The sequence below is a fragment of the Salvelinus alpinus genome, chromosome 17 (assembly GCF_045679555.1).
Source record: "Salvelinus alpinus chromosome 17, SLU_Salpinus.1, whole genome shotgun sequence".
Classification (NCBI taxonomy): domain Eukaryota; kingdom Metazoa; phylum Chordata; class Actinopteri; order Salmoniformes; family Salmonidae; genus Salvelinus; species Salvelinus alpinus.
The window spans coordinates 18,713,464-18,734,404 of record NC_092102.1 but is presented as its reverse complement, the minus strand read 5'-3'; positions in this window follow the sequence as shown (position 1 = coordinate 18,734,404).

Genomic DNA, 20,941 nt, shown 5'->3' with positions numbered 1-20,941 from the left:
GGATGTTGCATAAAGCTGACATTCCATTTGTTCTGGGTGGGATTCCCTGCTAGGATTACAAGACAAATTCTCAAATAATTCATGCAAGATGGCACAAGGGGTAGGCTATGATATTTCAACCTGGTTTGTGATGCATGGGATATTAACTTCAATATGAAACCAAAACCAGACCCTTCTACTCTATGTACCTTGTTAGCTATTGCCAAACAACTTTGGGTTAGTATTGTTCCTTTTGTTGGGGTTGCATTGCCTTGGCATCCTAATTCAGGGATGCATTGAAGCATTGTGGCACTGTACTTAACACCTGTCACCTGCCTGCCACCTTACCTTGCAGAACTAGAGTGCACAGTGCTCTGAACACGCGTGTTGTTGCTAATTGTATATTCCACTGACACTCGGGATTACTGCTGAAGGTTTCTTGCATGACAGCAAACCGAACAGCTAAGACAGAGTTCCCTGTGTGTATTCGAGGGCTTTCTCAGTAAAAGCACTCGGATCATTGAGGGCTTTTTGGAAGTGGATCTGGCCTGTTTAACTTTGCATAAGACTCCTCCACTCCAATGTCCATGGCTATCAACTCTCACTGTCAGTCAGAAAGGATGATAGGTCAGCTGGGACCTCTGGTAATGATTTCTTAGAGAACGAAAGTGAGGCTCTTCCTCATGAAGCCCCTCTCTCACCTACCTGTCTGAATGAGAGAAGTGGGGGGACAGACTTGGAGAGAGAAGGACATATAGCGAGGAGAGAGGGAGGCAAGGAGAGATGGAGTGAGTGAGTGGAGTGAAAGGGAAAACCGTCAGAGAGATGAAGAGATAATGATTTGGAAAGTGAGAGGAAGTGCAGTAGGAGAGAAAAACGAACCAAGAGAGAATGAGAGAGAGAGAGTGTGAAGGAGAGTGAGAATCCAGGTGTCATCAGCTTTTGGCACCGGGTCTATTTATAGTGTGGTGTCCTGCTGTTTGTCTGTCACTCTGTGTGCTCGCCTGGTCTCTCTCTCTCTCTCTCTCTCTCTCTCTCTCTCTCTCTCTCTCTCTCTCTCTCTCTCTCTCTCTCTCTCTCTCTCTCTCTCTCTCTCTCTCTCTCTCTCTCTCTCCCCTCTCTCTCTCTCTCTCTCTCTACATTTGTGTGCACTCTGCATATTTCAAAGGTCAGAGGCTCCTCAAGCAGCACACGCCCACTCCACACAGACATGCATGACTCACACACACACAAACAGACTCACAAATGCATTTAAAAATGAAAAAAATGCTTGTTCTGTACTGTGGACACATAAATAATGCACATGATGTAAACACACACTTATATGCTCAATTTCAAACCTAAACAAATATTTGTATAAGTACACCGACAGACACACAGGGATATAGACATGCAGCAGGAATCTTTTTCACATTGTAGGAATGTTGACCAGATGCATGGATGGACTATAGGAAGTTACTGGCTTTGTAAGGGTTACAATTTGTGTCCCTCTTCGTGTCCCTTCTCACCTGTTAGTGCCTCTCTGTGGACGTGTCCTCTCCTTTAGCACTGCACAGGAAAAACTAAGAATGGGTAGGGAGGCACACAAACTCTGTTCCTTAGTAAACTAAAATTGAAAGTAAAACAAGAACTGACAATGAAAAAACTATTTAGTAAACTGAAATGAAATAATTAAACTATACTGAAACTATTATCTTTTACTCCAAAATGAACTAAAATAGAATAAAGACCAGCATTAATTTTTCTTCTTCTACCTTTTGGGCAAAAATCTAATGGGGTTATCAATGGGGTTATCGATGGGGTTTTCAAGCTTTTTTTCGAATTGGTTTTCAAGTTTCTGAATCTGGCAGACCACATTGAGACTAAATTCAATTCAAAGGTAGACTCAGTGAGATGACGTTGCCACAAGCAACACCACAGATATTGGTAGCGTTCCCCTGCTTGGACGTTGCGGATGCATGCTAGATCTTACAACGCCTGGACAGCAGTGGAGGCTGGTGAATTGGAAAATGGAGGAGGATTGGAGACCCATGGGTAGGCGCGGAACACACGGAGACCACAAAGTGTGTTTCAAAAATCGTCAAAAATGAATTATTTTAACCTAAAGCATTTCATAAAGACATTTATAGTACAATATTTTGGGGAATGGGAATGAGAAGGCTACTTACACAGTGTTGGAAAGGGATCACAGTAGTGATTATCTGAGGGTATGAAGCATGAGTTGAGAGTGTTCAGAAGCTTGATCAGTGCAGGACAGGGTTTTACTGGGACGACAAAAAACAACACAACACACTACACAGTTAGACAAAAGAGCTCAGAATGAGTTAGTCTAAGCAAGGAGTAAAATCTTTGATGTGTAATAATGTGATTGTGTATGTGATTGACTCTACATACAGTAATGAGAGAAAATTGATAGGGGTACTCACAGTGCTTGGGCTGAGCTTGCTTTATGAAAGTGCAAAGCCTACTTGAGCGCATGCAAAAAATGTGCTCCGTCAACCTCTCTCTTTAATCTAACTTTTAATGGCTGTTGCAATGGAAGCTATCAAATCATTCGGAATTGTTTTCGACATCCCAGAAAATATGTAACGTTCAATTACAGGCGGCTTGATGATCGGCTCCCTGTTAACCAGCTATACGTTTGATACCAGTTGGTATTGAACGCCCTCACCTTCTCATACTTCTTCATGAAACTGATCTCAGGTTGAGGTCGACCCTCGCTTTTAATTCACACCTTTTCCGTGTACCCCAGAAAATTAAAAGAGTTCTTCAACAAAAAATCCACAACATTTTCGGCAGCGTTGGCAATTGTACCATTCTGGTGGAGAAAACTGCACATTCGCGCTGGTAGCTAGCTAGCTACTGAAGTTAGCAAGGCAAATTTAAATAAATTGCACTAACTGGACACAAAAATACAGTTCTAAACCCAGGAAAACAATGTATAACATACCTCCTACATCTCCTGTAATTTGAAAAACAAATTTGAATTGAATAATATCCCAAAATTGCTCAACTATCACTCTTCACTCTTAATCTCTATCCAACAATGTCACCAAGCATCTCAAGACATAGAACCACCATAATGCTGTGTGTCACAATCCAAATACAACACACTAGGTTCATTCTCTGATCCTACATCTATGATTGGATGGACAACATGCCAGATCATACTGCAAAAGATTTGATTGGTTGGAGGACGTCCTCTGGAAGTGGTCATAATTACCATGTATATCTATGGAAGGGGGTGAGGCCTACAAACCTCCTAGGTTTTGTATTGAAGTCAATGTAGCCAGAGGAGGATGGAAGCTAGCTGTCCTCCAGCTACACCATGGTGCTAGCCCAGACAGTGCTGTTGAAGTTACTGTAAACCTTCATTGCAAAACAATTGTTAACCAATTAGTTGGTGACATATGAATATATTCAGTATAGTTTTATCTAAAAAGGATAACTTTTTTAAATGTTAAACTATTTTTATTTTTATGAAATTTCACTGAAGAGGATGGTCCTCCCCTTCCTCCTCTGAGGAACTTCCACTGCTGGACAGGTATTTTGTGTATCAGCTACCCACATCATATGGCATAGGAGTCTGGTGCCCGACTGCACCATGATGTGGTTAGCTAATACGTAAAATACCTATCCAGGTGTTGTAAGATCTGGCAGGCGTCAGCAACGTCTGAGCAGAGCAACGCGCCCATCGAGATGAGCAGTCACAAAGAGTCATACTGCCACAATGGGGTAGTTTAGCCTCACACTTCCACTACTACTGTTTACTTTGTGCATCTATGTCATCTGGCTGAGTCTACCTTTAAAGCTAACCTAACCTATGAACTGACCAAATCACCTTTATGCATTACTGCCCCACAGTGGCAAGAATGGGCATCCCCAAAAACACACAAACTATGCAACACATACATGGCTCCTAGCCTCCCATGGATAGGCTACTTTGTGTCCCTAACACTGAAACTAAAACTGAAACAAAACAATATAAAACGAAATATATATATTTTTTATGACACGTAATCAAAATAAAAACAAGTAAATCAGATCTGAAGACTAACTGAAACTAAACTGAATTTCAAATACAAACTTAGAAATAACAGAAATAAAAACGTATATGTAAACATTCAACTACAATAACCTAGCCCTGGTCCTACCCTGCCATCTGCACTCGCTGCAGAAAAACGCTGGCGTAGGTATTTCTCAGCCACGCAAATATGCACAGAGACAGAAACACACACGTATGCACAAACTTACACACACACACACACCCCACTGTCAGTCGAGACGCAGGTGAGAAGCGCCTGCCAAATTTCCCCTGCAGACGCGTCATTTACATATGCAGATGTTAATTACCACTGGAACGTGTCTCGGCCAATCAGCAGCAGGCCGTCTGGAACAGCTTGTGCCTCTCCTCTCTCCCCGCAGGTCGTCGTTTCTACGGTTACTCCCCTGGCTGATAATAAAGATACCCACCTCAGTTTTCCTTCATGCCTAATTTCTCCCGTCCCGACCGGTCGCTACAGTACAGAAAGGTTCTAGTCTAGCCTGCCTCTCTCTGATTCTGATTCTCCACAGCCAGGCCTTATCAGTATACTGCATGACAGGGCCAGGGTAGGGCCACACCATACACAGACACCAGAAGAGACCGTTTAGTCATAGTCTCAGAGGCGGAGATGTGATTGGCCTCGGATTAGCCCAGAACGTTTGATGTGGTCGTGATGATATTATGTGGGTGAGACACAGGCCAGATGAGATCTGATACTATGATGGGCTGGCAGCTGGTGTGTAGTTAGTGCCCAGGCTGGGAGAATATTTGCCTGACGACTCATACTGAATCTAATCCCGCTGCTCTATCGATCGCTCCATACATTCAGTCTGAACCTGCCATCTTAGAAGTTGTTTGTGCTGACGTCAAAATGAAGGGTGTTGTGCAAAACAAATTCACCAGGGATTTGATTGTCCCTAACAAATCAGAGTATCAAAGCCAATGACGGCTCTGGCCCTGGCTCAACCCATCGGGATCTGGGACCAATCAGAATGGTCAGAATGTGTTCACATTCTACACAATGTCAGGGAGGAAAGCAAATCTAGATTCATTGTGGAGAAGAACTGCTGGGCGTGGCATTTAGCTGGAGCGATGAGAGTGGGTAGTCAGGCTAGGAGAATATGGAGACGATGAAGGACGTTTGAGGCTCTTTTGGTATGGTGTTGGTCATCACTGTGGTGTCACAAGGGGGGTCTGCCTTTAAATGGCTGCCAGTTGGAACACTACACCTCCCATAACCCCCTTCCCTACAGGTCACCTAACCAATTAAGCATTAGGTATCTGTGTGATGGGTTAAATTGGCAGTACCTGTGCTGCATAGGGAGCCAGCCACAAGAAGAGCAGCATGGCCTGCTGAAGGCTCTTCAACAGCTCTGTGGAAGGACATTTGACTCATTTGATGTTTTGAGTTCCATGCTCTAGAGTTACAGAGCTAGGCCTTTTGATTTTCAGCTTGTACCATGAACTTTTGACCCTGAACTCTTTGAACTCTTTGTGCTGTTATCATCTTGCCTGTTCATGGTCCTGTTCATGGTCCTGGTATCTCTGTGGTCAACCCCTGGCTACACCACTGCCACAATGCAAGTAAGCATTCAAGAGCTCTGGACAATTTGTTTTATGATACACTACATGGCCAAAAGTATGTGGCCACCGGCTCGTCGAACATCTCATTCCAAAATCATGGGCATTAATATGGAGTTGGTCCCCACTTTGTTGCTATAACAGCCTCCACTCTTCTGTGAAGGCTTTCCACTAGATGTTGGAACATTGCTGCAGGGACTTGCTTCCATTCAGCCATGAGCATTAGTGAGGTCGGGCACTGATGTTGGGAGATTAGGCCTGGCTCGCAGTCGGCGTTCGAATTCATCCCAAAGGTGTTCGATAGGGTTGTGGTCAGGGCTCTGTGCAGGCCAGTCAAGTTCTTCAACACCGATCTCGACAGACCATTTCTGTATGGACCTCGCTTTCTGTACAGGGGCGTTGTAATGCCTTCCCCAAACTGTTGCCACAAAGTTGGAAGCACAGCATTGTCTAGATGGTCATTGTATGCTGGATCGAATCCCTGGGCTGACAAGGTAAAAATCTGTTGTTCTGAGCAAGGCAGTTAACCCACTGTTCCCCGGGCGCCAAAGATGTGGCTGCCCATACCATAACCCCACCAACATTGACATCAGCAAACAGATCGCCCACACGATGTCATGCACGTGGTTTAACCAGGTAGGCAAGTTGAGAACAGGTTCTCATTTACAATTGCGACCTGGCCAAGATAAAGCAAAGCAGTTCGACATATACAACAACACAGAGTTACACATGGAGTAAAACAAACATACAGTCAATAATACAGTAGAAACATAAGTCTATATACAATGTGAGCAAATGAGGTGAGATACGGAGGTAAAGGCAAAAAAAGGCCATGGTGGAGAAGTAAATACAATATAGCAAGTAAAAGACTGGAATGGTAGATTTGCAGTGGAACATAGAAATAGTGGGGTGCAAAGGAGCAAAATAAATAAATAAATAAATACAGTGGGGGAAGAGGTAGTTGTTTGGGCTAAATTATAGATGGGCTATGTACAGGTGCAGTAATCTGTGAGCTGCTCTGACAGCTGGTGCTTAAAGCTAGTGAGGGAGATAAGTGTTTCCAGTTTCAGAGATTTTTGTAGTTCGTTCCAGTCATTGGCAGCAGAGAACTGGAAGGAGAGGCGGCCAAAGGAGGAATTGGTTTTGGGGGTGACCAGAGAGATATACCTGCTGGAGCGCATGCTACAGGTGGGTGCTGCTATGGTGACTAGCGAGCTGAGATAAGGGGGGACTTTGTGTGGAAGACACATTTCAGTTGAAGGCATTCAGTTGTACAACTGACTAGGTACCCCACATTCCCCAATGGTGGTGAGCTTTACACCAGTCCAGCTGACACATGGAATTGCGCATTGTGATCTTAGGCTTGTGTGTGGCAGATCGGCCATCGAAACCCATTTCATGAAGCTCCTGACGAACAGTTCTTGTGCTGACATTGCTTCGAGGCAGTTTGGAACTCGTTAGTGAGTGTTGCAACCGAGGACAGACAATTTTTATGCGCTTCAGCACTCGGCAGTCCTATTCTGTGAGCTTGTGTGGCCTATCACTTCACGTCTGAATCGTTGTTGCTCCTAAACTTTTCCACTTCACAATAGCACTTACAGTTGACTGGGGCAGCTGTAGCTAATTTGACGATCTGACTTGTTGGAGGGGGGCATCCTATGACGGTGCCACATTCAAAGTCAATGAGCTCTTCAGTAAGACCATTCTACTGCCAATGTTTGTCAATGGAGATTGCATGGCTGTGTGCTCGATGTTATACCTGTCAGCAACAGGTGTGGCTAAAATAGCCGAATCCACTAATTTGAAGGAGTGTCCATATACGTGTGTGTGTGTGTGTGTGTCGTCCACACTCTATTCCTCTCCTACCCTAGATCAGACATACACGTGTCCTATGCCCATAGATTGATTTGTATTTTGTCAGTAGACAACAGGTAGCTAGTTTTCACTCCTTCCTCCACCATTTGCTTTCAAAATTGTATTTAAACCGTTCACTATTTGCTAAACACAGCATGTTGTGCGGTGTCCCCTACCTCCTCCGTCAATTACTGTTCAAAGCAAGCCATCTGTAATATACAATGTAAAGAATACATCTAAACCAACCCTCCTGTCTGTTTCTCTCACTCGCTTCCTCTTTCTCTCACTTCTTTTCTCTCCTCTCACTTTTCCGTTCCCTCTATCGTTTCCCTTTGTGCTCCCTTGGATCTATTGTCCAGACAGTGAACGTGCCTGGGGTAGCAAAGGCTTGCTTTCGGCACACTTCTTTGAGAATTATTTAAGGCTGAGGAGTTTCTGTGAAATGAATATTTGATGTAGAGGACCTGAGCGGAGTGCCTCTCCCCACCTCCCCTCTTCCACTAGCCCAATGCAACGCTTCAGAGATGGGTTGAGGTGAGACTCCACACCACCCGCCTCCACCTTCACCCCAACTACAAACACACTCCACCCATACCTTTTTTTTTAGTCAAGGGTAGAGTTACATTCTCAACACACAGGAAGAGCTGGTATGTTACACGTGGATTTACAGTGCCACATATATGTGCTGATCCAGTTCTATCAGATCCAGTTCTACTGCTTCGAGAGCAGTCTTTTTATTTTTTTGTCTCACACTTCTTCCTTTTCCATGCCTCTCCAGTTCTTTACCACGTAGTGTGCTGTCTGTGTCAAGAATATCGATGACATAATGCCATGGTTCTTCAGTGTTTTAATCATGATGCTTTGTCTATGAACTTTTGATTCCTAGAATGGCCACAAGAGGAAGGTAACGAGTATGACCGTAATGACTTTGCTTCCTATTAACGGCAGCTTGGTTTTAGAAACATAGTCTTACAGTGTCATCTAGTGGCCAACTCAATAGTTGTCCTTGTTTGTACTCAAATTCACTATAATGTATCACAAGGTCATGGTCAGAAAAGCCTGAAAGCAAAGAAGGCAAGCTACACAAAGTACAGTGCCTTCAGAAAGTATTCACACCACTTGATTTTTCCCACATTTTGTTATTACAGCCCGAATTTAAAATGGATTAAATGTAAATGTTTGTCACTGGTCTACACACAATACTCCATAATGTCAAAATTGAATCATGTTTTTGGATTTTTGTACAAATTAATTAAATGAAAAGTTTTTTTAGTCCTGAACTTATACACATACAATTCGAGCAGTGAATTTCAAACATAGATTTAACCACAAAGACCAGGGAGGTTTTCCAATGCCTCGTAAAGAAGCGCAGCTATTGGTAGATGGGTCAAAATAATAATAAAAAGCAGACACTGAATATCCCTTTGAGCATGATGAAGTTATACACTTTGGATGGTGTATCAATACACCCAGTCACTACAAGGATACAGGCGTCCTTCCTGACTCAGTTGCTGGCAGTGGTGAAAAGTACTTAAGTAAAAAATACTTTAAAGTACTACTTAAGTAGTTTTTTGGGGTATCTGTACTTTACTTTACTATTTATATTTTTGACAACTTGTACTTTACTTCACTACATTCCTTAAGAAAATATTGTACTTTTTACTCCGTACCATTTCCTTGACACCCAAAAGTACCTGTTACATTTTGAATGGACAGGAAAATAGTCAAATTCACACACTTATCAACCGAACATCCCTGGTCATCCCTATTGCCTCTGATCTGGCGGACTAACTAAACACACATGCTTTGTTTGTAAATGATGTCTGAGAGTTGGAGTGTGCCCCTGGCTTTCTGTAAATAAAACAAGAAAATGGTGCCACCTGGTTTGCTTAATATACGGAATTTGAAATTATTTATACTTTTACTTTTGATACTTAAGTATATTTTAAACGAAAAACTTTTAGACTTTTACTCAAATAGTATTTTACTGGGTGACTTTTACTGAGTCATTTTCTATTAAGATATCTTACCTTTTACTCAAGTATGACAGTTGGGTATTTTTTCCACCACTGGTTGCCGGAGAGGAAGGAAATCACTCTGGGATTTCTCCATGAGGCCAATGGTGACTTCAAATGAGTTACAGAGTTGAATGGCTGTGATAGGAGAAAACTAAGGATGGATCAACAAAGTTGTAGTTAGTCCACAATACTAACCTAATTGGACAGAGTGAAAAAAAGAAGGGAAGAAAATACTCCAAAACATGTATCCTGTTTGCAATAAGGCACTAAAGTAATATGGCAAAAAATGTGGCAAAGCAGGTCACTTTTTGTCCTTAATACAAAGTGTTATGTTTGGGGTAAATCCAATACAACGCATTACTAAGTACCACTCTTCATATTTTCAAGCATAGTGGTGGTTGCATCATGTTATGGTTATGCTTGTAATCGTTAAGGTCTAGGAAGTTTATCAGGATAAAAAAGAAATGGAATGGAGCTAAGCACAGGCAAAATCCTCTGAAACCTGGTGCAGTCTGCTTTCCACCAGACACTGGGAGATGACTTCACCTTTCAGCAGGACCATAGTCTAGACTGGAGTGGCTTACCAAGAAGACAGTGCAGGTTCCTGAGTGGCCGAGTTAGTTTTGACTTAAATCTACTTGAAAATGTATGGCAAGACCTGAAAATGGTTGTTTATCAATGATAAACAACCAGTTTGACAGAGCTTGAAGAATTTAGAAAAGAATAATGGGCAAATGTTGCACAATCCAGGTGTGGCAAAGCTTTTAGACTTTCACGCGTGTAATAACAATAATCCATGCGTTTCACGTCTAGGAACACACAGTAACACAAATCAAATTAAGCTTTATTTACACAGCACATTTCAGACATGGAATGCAAATGCAATGTGCTTCACGGGAAAAAACAAAACAATTAAATAAAAATACTATTCCAGAGACTGGGGGCATAGTAACTAAAAGCTGCCTCTCTATTCCTCTTGGTCCTAGGCTTTGGGATAGTTAAAAAGGCCAGTGCCACAGGACCTGAGGAACCTACTGGGCACATAACTTATGTCTGACATGTATTGGGGTACACAATCGTGGATTGATTTAAAAACCAATAGAATAATATGAAAATGAATTCTAAAACTCACAGGCAGCCAGTCCAGAGGCCTTAAACCCAGTGTAATGTGTGCTCTCCGTCTGGTCTTGGCCAGTACCTGTGCTGTAGCATTCTGTATGTTTTGCAGTTGAGCAATGGCTTTCTTGGGTAGACCAGACAGGAGAGCATTACAGTAGTCATGCCTGCTTGTAATAAAAGCATAGATGAATCTATATCAGCCTGAGAGAGAAACAGACGCTCCTTGAAACCTAAGTCAGTCACCAGAGACCAATGACAACGATTTGTATTTATTGGGAGTAAAGTTAAACTAAGCAATGACCTTTCTGAGTTAAGGTATATACACTGAACCAAAATTTAAATGCAACATTTAAAGTGTTGGTCCCATGTTTCATGAGCTGAAATAAAAGATCCCAAAAATGTACAAAAAACGTATTTCTCTCAAATGTTGTGCAAAAAAATTGCTTACATCCCTGTTAGTGAGCATTTCTTCTTTGCCAAAATAATCCATCCACCTGCCAGGTGTGGCATATCAAGATGCTGATTAAACGGCATGATCATTACTCAGGTGCAGCTTATGCTGGGGACAATAAAAGACCACTCTAAAATGTGCAATGCCACAGATGTCTCAAGTTTTGAGGGCGCATGCTGACTGCAGGAATGTCCACCAGAGCTGTTGCCAGATAATGTAATGTTAATTTCTCTACCATAAGCCGCCTCCAAAGTGGCTTTAGAGAATTTGGCAGTACATCCAACCGGCCTCACAACCGTAGACCACGTGCATGACATCGTGTGGGCGATCGGTTTGCTGATGTCAATGTTGGTGGGGTTATGGTATGGGCAGCCATAAGTTCCGGTAGTGATGTGTGGGTTGACTCACACACGTTATAACCCACACACGTTATTTCAAAGTATTGAGGTCTTCACTATTGTTCTACAATGTAGAAAATGGTACAAATAAAGAAAAACCCTGGAATGAGTAGGTGTGTCCAAACTTTTGACTGGTACTGTATAAGGGACTTATTGACATTGGAACCCATTATAGAGCTGTCAACGCCAACTCTGTCATCCCACACAGACAGACAGTGTGCGAAAGAGCCAAACAACAGGCCGCAACAGAGAAGGCTACACTGTCTGAGTCAATCAACAAGGCTTTAGATTACAGTGGCGTTGCCATTACCACAGACGTGGACGGATGATTTCAACAAAAGGGAACATTGGGAAGACAGAAGATTGGCAACTGAAAAGTCGTGTCATCACCACCATGGAGTTTGACCCAAACCTGAGGAAGACAGCAGAGAGCATCCACGAGCAGATCAGCAAGGAACTCAACGACTTTGGAAATCCAGGTGAACGTCTCTCTAGAATCGTCTTTGTGACCAAGACGCAAACAAAGGCAGTGCTGCCCAACTACCACTGGATCCCTTACACAGCTCATGTGCTGAACACAGTCCTAAAACATTCCAAGAAAAGAAGGCACTACAGTGTGTTCGTGAAGTTACTGAGCTGATGGAAGCATGCAGGAGCCTTGTGACTTACCTAAAGAAGACCAGTGCTGTCACCAACTTACCCCGTGCAGTAATCCAAAATTGCAGGACTCGCTGGAACAGCAAGGCTGACATGCTGGAGTCGGTCAGCAAGCAATACCCAGAAATATGACAAATGCTCGAGGACAAAGACCCACTGGATTGAATGAAGGGTATTTACCAGGATGAGCGGAATACTCTCATCGGCTTCATGGCAGCATCTGTAGCGCTAGAAGGAGAGATGTACCCCATTCTCCATTTGTTGATGCTCTGGTTTTACAAACTAAAACAACACTGTGAGCAACACATATAACAAACAACACATATAGAGATCTACTATATATGGAGATCCACCCTGCACGGTACTTATCCAGGCGCAACCAACTGAAACCTGGCACAGTGAACACTTCTGTTTCCTAACAGTGCATTTTTGATATTTGCGGGTTAGGGTCTATCGCGGGCCTTAGATTTTCAGTATGTCACATATAATCTAGCGGATGGGTTATCAATTGCAGGTGGGTGATAGTGAACAAACAGCTGACCTGCGCATCACTAAGCTACGGACAATGAAAACAATTGCATTTTATCCATGGCAATTTGAATGCACAGAGATACCGTGACGAGATCCTGAGGCCCATTGTTGTTTCATTCATCGGCCGCCATCGCCTCATGTTTCAGCATAATACAAGACCCCATGTCCAAGGAGCTATACACAATTCCTGGAAGCTGAAAATGTCCCAGTTCTTCCATGGCCTGCATACTCACCAGACATGTCATCCATTGAACATGTTTGGGATGCTCTGGATCAACATATTCAACAGTGTGTTCCAGTTCCCGCCAATATCCAGCAACTTGGGACAGCCATTGAAGAGGAGTGGGACAACATTCCACAGTGACAATCAACAGCCTGATCAACTCTATGTGAAGGAGATGTGTCGCGCTGCATGAGGCAAATGGTGGTCACACCAGACACTGACTGGTTTTCTAGTCCACGCCCCTAACTTTTATTTTTAAGGTATCTGTGACCAACAAATGCACATCTGTATTCCCAGTCATGGGAAATCCATCGATTAGGGTCTAATAAACTTATTTCAATTGACTGATTTTCCTTTTTATCAGCTGTAACTCAGTAGAATCGTTGCATGTTGCAATTTTATTTTTGTTCAGTATTGAACAAAACTGAACCCGTTGGAACGCAAAATAAGTTGTAGTTTATTGGTGATCTATAGGCAAAAAAAGAAGATATGAGAGGTCACCTGATGGTCTGGTCGACGGAGGCACTGAGCAGCTGGCTGCTGTCCTCGCAGGAACTGAGGCAGGTGACACCTTTTACTGTGGGAGTGTTCAAAGCACCGCAAGCACTGGCCACTCGGGATCGTCCACACCTAATCAGAGGAGAGACAAGTTAGGGAAGGTAATGTGAGTATTCACTCAACCCAATGTAAGAGTTTGAACAAAGAGGGAAAAGTGACACTCCCATAATGTCAGTACAGACCTTTTTATATGTTTTTGTACTGGGCCCCTGTGGCCAGCATCTGTCCCCCTGCTGGAACACATAAACAGCACTGTCGTCCATCATCATGACGGTATCCTGCGTTGCACTCACACATACATACATATGCAATATGTCTGAGCTGTGTGAGGAAGCGTTCCTCCTCCACGTCCTTCACGGCAGCCTTCTACCTGAATAAGTCAGTTGTTACACCTGGGGTCAGGAGACGCTGGTGATACTGCCGTTTTAGGGACAGCGGGAAGAGGTTAAAATGCTAATCAGCCATCTCAAATGTGAGAAATCAAGCTGCTGCAACAGAATAATAAGCCTGGTCGCAGATCAGACTATGTGCCGAATGAATGTGAAAAAGACCCTATGGGGGCCCAGGGGAACATGTAACCTTTCCCAGCAGGGCCATGAGATGGGAGGGGGCACTACGCTGACCTCCCCAGCCAAGGCCTCAGCGATAGCCGCTTGATGCTTCTCTTTGCTGCTGCCATCTGGGTAGGCCTGGAGGACACACACTGAGAAATGACACAAACACAAGACTGCAGGAGCTCGTAAGAGCCCATAACAAACAGACCAAGGTCATTTCTGAGTGACAAATGTCTACTTTTTCTAGGATTTCAAAAACCAATGATTGCAAAGTTAAGCCAACCATATAACTCATTTGAACAATTTCCACAGAAAAGTTTACAAACATTTACTTGAACAGTGGTAACAGAATGACAGTTCGTTCTGTTTCTGCTGTCATTCTGTTACAAAACGTCATCTGCACTGTTCAAGTAAATGTGTTTTTGTCAAATGATTCTCGTGCATAGAGTTGTATGGTTTGTTTAAACTTTGCAATCATTGGTGTTTGTTTGACATATACATTTTAATGCAAGAAATATGAGTCTCTGCATCACTCTTAACGTGGACTCGCCCTTCTAACACGCTAATTAACTATTGACTAACTGATGGACAGTATGACTTACGTAATTGTAGTGGAAGGGCTCCAAAGATGAATGGATCCATCCAGCAGTAGAATAATCAGAACCATCTGGGCGCTGCTTAATGAATTAATCCCACAAGCCTGATCTGGCAACACGGCCAAAGTGGAGTCAGTTACAGCCATCTCCCTCTCTTTCTCTAGTAACTCACAGGATGAAACTGAAGAGAAAGTATTGTACTCAATACTGTCTCTGTACTAGTTTCCTCCAAAACTAATGCATTCAGTTCCTTCTTGGCTTGTAAGTAAACATTTCAAGGTAAAGTCTACACATTGTATTTGTTTTCGGGGCATTCGGTGCATATGACAAATAAAGTTTGATTTGATTCCACACAAATGCCTTTTTCTACTGCATGTACACGTATACTGCATGTGTATAATCAAATCTAACTGTATTGGTATATGACATAAAGGTAGATGGACATGTGTAGTAATTCAAGACAAAGGGTATGACTAAAACCACATTCTTTTGCGCTGACCAGGGTATAAGCACATACTCATGTTTATCTTTTCATGTCGCTCTCTTTTTTTCATCCTTTATTTATTCCTCCATTTTGTTCTATGCTTTCCTGTTCTTCTGTAGAAGTTAACCCCATAGTTCAGGTCCTCTGTGAGACCCAGAGGACCTTTTTTTTTACGCTACACATAAATCACTTCAAGAAGTCTGCCCAGCCACCAAATCACCGCCAATTAGTGGTTGTTATGAGACTCTCCGCTACTCTTTCTCTCTCCCCTGGCTCTGGCCCTGCACTACAGGGAAGGAGGGAGGAAGGGAGGGAGAGAAGTGGAGATGATGAGTTATGGAGAAGGATGGATGGAGAGTGAAGGTGAGAGGTCCAAAATGATGAGGCAGTCAAACTCACACTGATGCTAAAATTGGCCAACTTTATAGAAGCAATTGAGAGAGTTCTTAGTAGAAGCATGTTTGTTTTATCTAAGTTGTTGTGCTTGTTTTTCCAATTTAACATGTCTTGTTTTTTTGTGTGGTGCTTCATAGAATTTAAGCTGTACAGATGTGTTAGCTGTTTGGTTTATCGTCGTTGGAGATGTTGTTATTTGTTTTTGCTGGACTGCTGGTGTACGTGCATGGCTGGGGTGTAACACACTGCCTGTCTCTCTCTCTCGCTGTGTGTGTGTGTGTGTGTGTGTGTGTGTGTGTGTGTGTGTGTGTGTGTGTGTGTGTGTGTGTGTGTGTGTGTGTGTGTGTGTGTGTGTGTGTGTGTGTGTGTGTGTGTGTGTGTGTGTGTGTGTGTGTGTGTGTGTGTGTGTGTGTACTGGCGGGGCTCTCTGGGTTGGTTTTATGAACAATAAATGTATGCACTCTCCTGAGACGAGCTTTATTAAAGCAAAACATCTGTAGGAAGAGGAGAACATAGAAGCAAAGGAACTTGGCTCTACTCTTCCCTGTTTTGGGAAGTACATTACAGCCTACTCCAAATCAATAAAACAAGCAGGTCATGCATGTCAGAAATTAATGGATGCAGATTGAGAGAACCAATCACATGGACTATATTGCAACATATTGACAGGAGCCAGGTCAAGTGGTCAACACTGTTTGGGCTACAATAATAATGTAACATATACTTTTTAGAATACATTTAGGTGATGTTTACATTAAAATGCAGTGCTGCCTTCCAGCAACATAACGTAATACCATGGTTGTTGCGAATGCTACAGGGTCTTTCCTACCTTCCTGTTTGCCTCTGTCTCCCCTGACAGTCACCGAGATGGCGCTAGTGGGACAAGTCCGTAGTCGTCCCTCTGTATCAGCAATGGCATCAGGCCTTGGCAAAACCAGGGTTCCCTGATCGGTCTTCACTAGGGACAGGGCTGGGCTGAACAGGGCCTCGTCATTGGCCAGCTGGACTGTCTGGAGCCTCTCCATTGTCCAGTACTCATAGCAGAGCATTTCTATTGGCATATACCTTTCAGAGCCTTAACACACATGCAGTGTCAAGCCCCTGAGATTAGTGAACAGACAAACAGCAGAGAACATTGGACATGCGCAGAGCCTGTCAGTCTTCTGCATCATTGTGTAAGAACCCTGGCTGTGGAGAGTTGAGGCTTAGCGCTTCCATCACCTCGTCCATTAAATTATCTCTCTTTCCACTACATACAGTGCATTTGGAAAGTATTCAGACTCCTTCCCTTTTTCCACATTTTGTTACATTACAGAAATCTTATCAATCTACACACAATACACCATAATGACAAAGTGAAAACAGGTTTTTAGAAATGTTTGCAAATGTATTACAATTCAAAAACATAAATATCTTATTTGCATAAGTATTCAGACCCTTTGCTATGAGACTCGAATTGAGCTCAGGTGCATCCTGTTCCCATTGATCTTCATTGATGTTTCTACAACTTGATTGGAGTCCACATTTGGTAAATTCAATTGATTGGACATGATTTGGAAAGGCACACACCTGTCTGTATAAGGTCCCTGTCACGTTCCTGACCTGTTTTCCTTTGTCTTGTATTTATTTTAGTTGGTCAGGGCGTGAGTTGGGTGGGTTGGTCTATGGTTGATTTTCTATGTAGGGATTTGGTGTTCGGCCTGGTATGATTCTCAATCAGAGACAGCTGTCAATCGTTGTCCCTGATTGAGAATCATACTTAGGCAGCCTGGGTTTCACTTGTGTTTTGTGGGTGTTTGTTCCTGTGACTGTGTTTGGGCCACACAGGACTGTTTCGGGTTTGTCACGTTTGTTGGTTTTGTATTTTGAAGTGCTTTGTTGATTTTTCATTAAATAATGAACACTAATTACTCTGCATCTTGGTCCGATCCATGCTCCTCCTCGTCTGAGGAGGAGAACGACTACGACAGCCGTTACAGTCCCACAGTTGACAGTGCATTTCAGAGCAAATACCAAGCCATGAGATCGAAGGAATTGTCCGTAGAGGAAGGGGAAGGGTACCAAAAAATGTCTGCAACATTGAAGGTCCCCAGGAACAAAGTGGCCTCCATTATTCTTAAATGGAAGAAGTTTGGAACCACCAAGACTCTTCCTAGAGCTGGCCGCCTGGCCAAACTGAGCAATCGTGGGAGACGGGACATTTGTCAGGGAGGCGACCAAGACAGACCTCTAGAGTTCCCCTGTGGAGATGGGAGAACTTTCCAGAAGGACAACCATCTCTGCAGCACTTCACCAATCAGGCCTTCATGGTAGAGTGGCCAGACGGAAGCCACTTCTCAGTAAAAGGCACAACAGCCCACTTGGAGTTTGCCAAAATTCACCTACAGGACTCTCAGACCATGAGAAACAAGATTCTCTGGTCTGATGAAACCAAGAATGAATTATTTGGCCTGAATGCCAAGCGTCACGCTTGGAGGAAACCAGGCACCATCCTTACGGTGAAGCATTGTGGTGGCAGCATCATGCTGTGGGGATGTTTTTCAGCGGCAGGGACTGGGAGACTAGTCAGGATGGAGGGAAAGATAAATGGAGCAAAATACAGAGAGATCCTTGACAACCTGCTCCAGAGCACTCAGTACCTCAGACTGGGGCGACGGTTCACTTTCCAACAGGACCACGACCATAAGGACACAGCTAAGACACTGCAGGAGTGGCTCCTGGTTCAAGTCTCTGAATGGCCCAACCAGAGCCCGGACTTGAATCCGATCAAACTTCTCTGGAGAGACCTGAAAATAGCTGCGCTCCGTATCCAACCTGACAGAACTTGAGAGGATCTGCAAAGAAGAAGGGAGAAATTCCCCAAATACAGGTGTGCCAAGCTTGTAGCGTCATACCCAAGAAGACTCAAGGCTGTAATCGCTGCCAAAGGTGCTTCAACAAAGTACTGAGTAAATGGTCTGAATACTGTAAATGTGATATTTTAGTAGGTTTTTCTTGTAATACATTTGCAAACATTTCTAAACCTGTTTTTGCTTTGTCATTATAGGGTATTGTGTGTAGATTGATGGGGGAAAAAGTATCTAATAGATTTTAGAATAAGGCTGTAACGTAACAAAATGTGGATAAAGTGAATGGGTCTGAATACTTTAGAATGCACTGTATGTGGGAGAGGACTGGACTCTGGTCAGGGTCTCCTGTTAGTGAAGAGATTTACAGCAGAGAAATCCCCATAACCCACTGCCCCTCTCAGCAGCCACAATCACAAGGTCAGGAAAGCCTTCGCTTTGATTCTGACTCCTGGGAAAGCTCCCGTTCCTGCTGCCACGGTGATGGGTGCTCCTGGCTGGGGACAGGTGTGTGTGTGTGTGTGTGCGAGTTGTGATGACCCTCCCACTCTGTCTGCCATATTCTTTCTCTTTGCTCTTGTTTTCCTTATTAAGATGTCGGTGGGCGGAGCTGGGAGGGTGGTCAGCGACATGGGACACACCTGGGCCTGGGTGTGTCCCGGGATAAATACACCTCTTCCTCATTCATTGAGGAGACTCTCTCCATGCAGACACACTGATAGAGTTTGGTTGTGGTCTTTTTGTTTGTTTTTTTGTTTGTTTGTTTGCTTTGGCACCTTTCCACACCCCACATTATCACATTTATACATGCAACCACTCACTTACACTACTGATTACTGACTACACACACCATTGTTAATTGTATTTACGTTACCTCAATAAATATATTTGTGTTGTTCCTAATCTCCACGTTGTCTCCCTTTTTGTTACGGACTTTGAGCCGGTTCGTGACAAGTGGAGGCTCGTCCGGGATCATAAGGTTGCTTCCTAGACATGTTGGTGTATAGCACTTTGTTGCATTATGAAGGACTAATACTAGTGTCGTTGGGCTTACTAGTATGTGTGTTGTGTTTGGGAGAAAACATGGAGTTCATGTTCAACTCTGTAGGTGCTTTGTTTGCATCTTTTGTTACAGCTTGTTTGAGTTGTAATGTTTGGTGCCCAGTGTTGGTTACCTTTGTTTGTTTGGTAAACTTGCCACTGCGGTGGATAGTTGGTTGTGTGATGCGTTGGAGAAAGTACGTTGGTTAGTTTCCAGGCCCCTGCCCAGGCTGGAGACTCTTGCTCTACTCGCTGTTGGGACATTGGTCCGAGGAGGTAAGTACAGTCGGCTGTGTACCTCAGTGGGAGATTTGAGTAGGGTAGTGACACTTGCTACCTGGAGCTATAGCCAGTGTGCTAATCTGTCAGTGTGCTGGGTGGTTTACTTCCTTGCCAGCGGGCTACAGTGCATAATTACCCACTGCAAATCCGCATGAAGACTAGGGTTGAGTTACTGTAGGTTTTGGGGAAGCTCCATACATATATCATCTCTCTTCTGTGGTGCCCAGTGTGATTGTCATTTCTCTGGTTGTGGTCTGGTGTGCTCAGCAGAGGGGAAAAGCGAGATTCTTTTTTTTGGTATTTACTTGTGACTATGGCGTCTAAAGTAGACGAGTTAATTCGCTTTCCATCAGAGGAACTGTTAGAATTATGTACTAAAGAATAGCTGTTGAAGACCGTTGAACACTACAAGGTTGAAATTAGTGATAAATGTCCCCCAAAAAAATGGTTAGGTTGATATTGAAAGCCGATCTGATGGAGAGTGTTATTGTTGAAGTTACCAATGGGGCAGCCTCTGCCGAGGACTCGCCGTCTCACCGTTTCGTTACAATGGCTGCTCCATCTGTTAGCCCTAGTACTCTTATTTTTGAACAGCAGAAAGAACTGCTTCTGTTACAGCTAGAGTATGATTGGGTAAAGTATGAAAAGGAGTTGGAATTTAAACAGGATTTGGAGCGTGCTAAAATCAAGCTGCAACAAGAGCGGCTAGAGCTGGTTAGGGAAGGAAAGCTCTCAGGGGAGAGTTTGCTCTGGGAAGGTGACCCAGATTTACCTAGGGGTCGCTCCTCTCTCGGTCGTGCCCCGGACTCATTTGATATTGTTGGAAACTTACGTATGTTGCCAAAATGTAATGAGAAGGACTCCGAGACGTTATTTTTGTTGGAGCTTGATGCTGACGCGCTCGCTCGTGCGCCCTGCTCCTGAATGTCTACATGACTGACCACTGTTTATTTTGTTTGGTATTGTCCTGTTCTGTCGCTCCTGTCTGTTCTCTTCTGGTCTCGTTTTCTCTTCTGGACCCTCCCACTCTGTCTGCCATATTCTCTCTCTTTGCTCTTGTTTCCTTATTACAATGTCGGCGGGCGGAACTTGGAGTGTCGTCAGCGACATGGGACACACCTTGGCCTGGGTGTGTCCCGGGATAAATACACCTCTTCCTCATTCATTGAGGAGACTCTCTCCATGCAGACACACTGATAGAGTTTGATTGTGGCCTTTTTGTTTGTTTGTTTGTTTGTTTGTTTGTTTGCTTTGGCACCTTTCAACACCCCTCATTATCACATTTATGCACGCAACCACTCACTTACACTACTGATTACTGACTACAC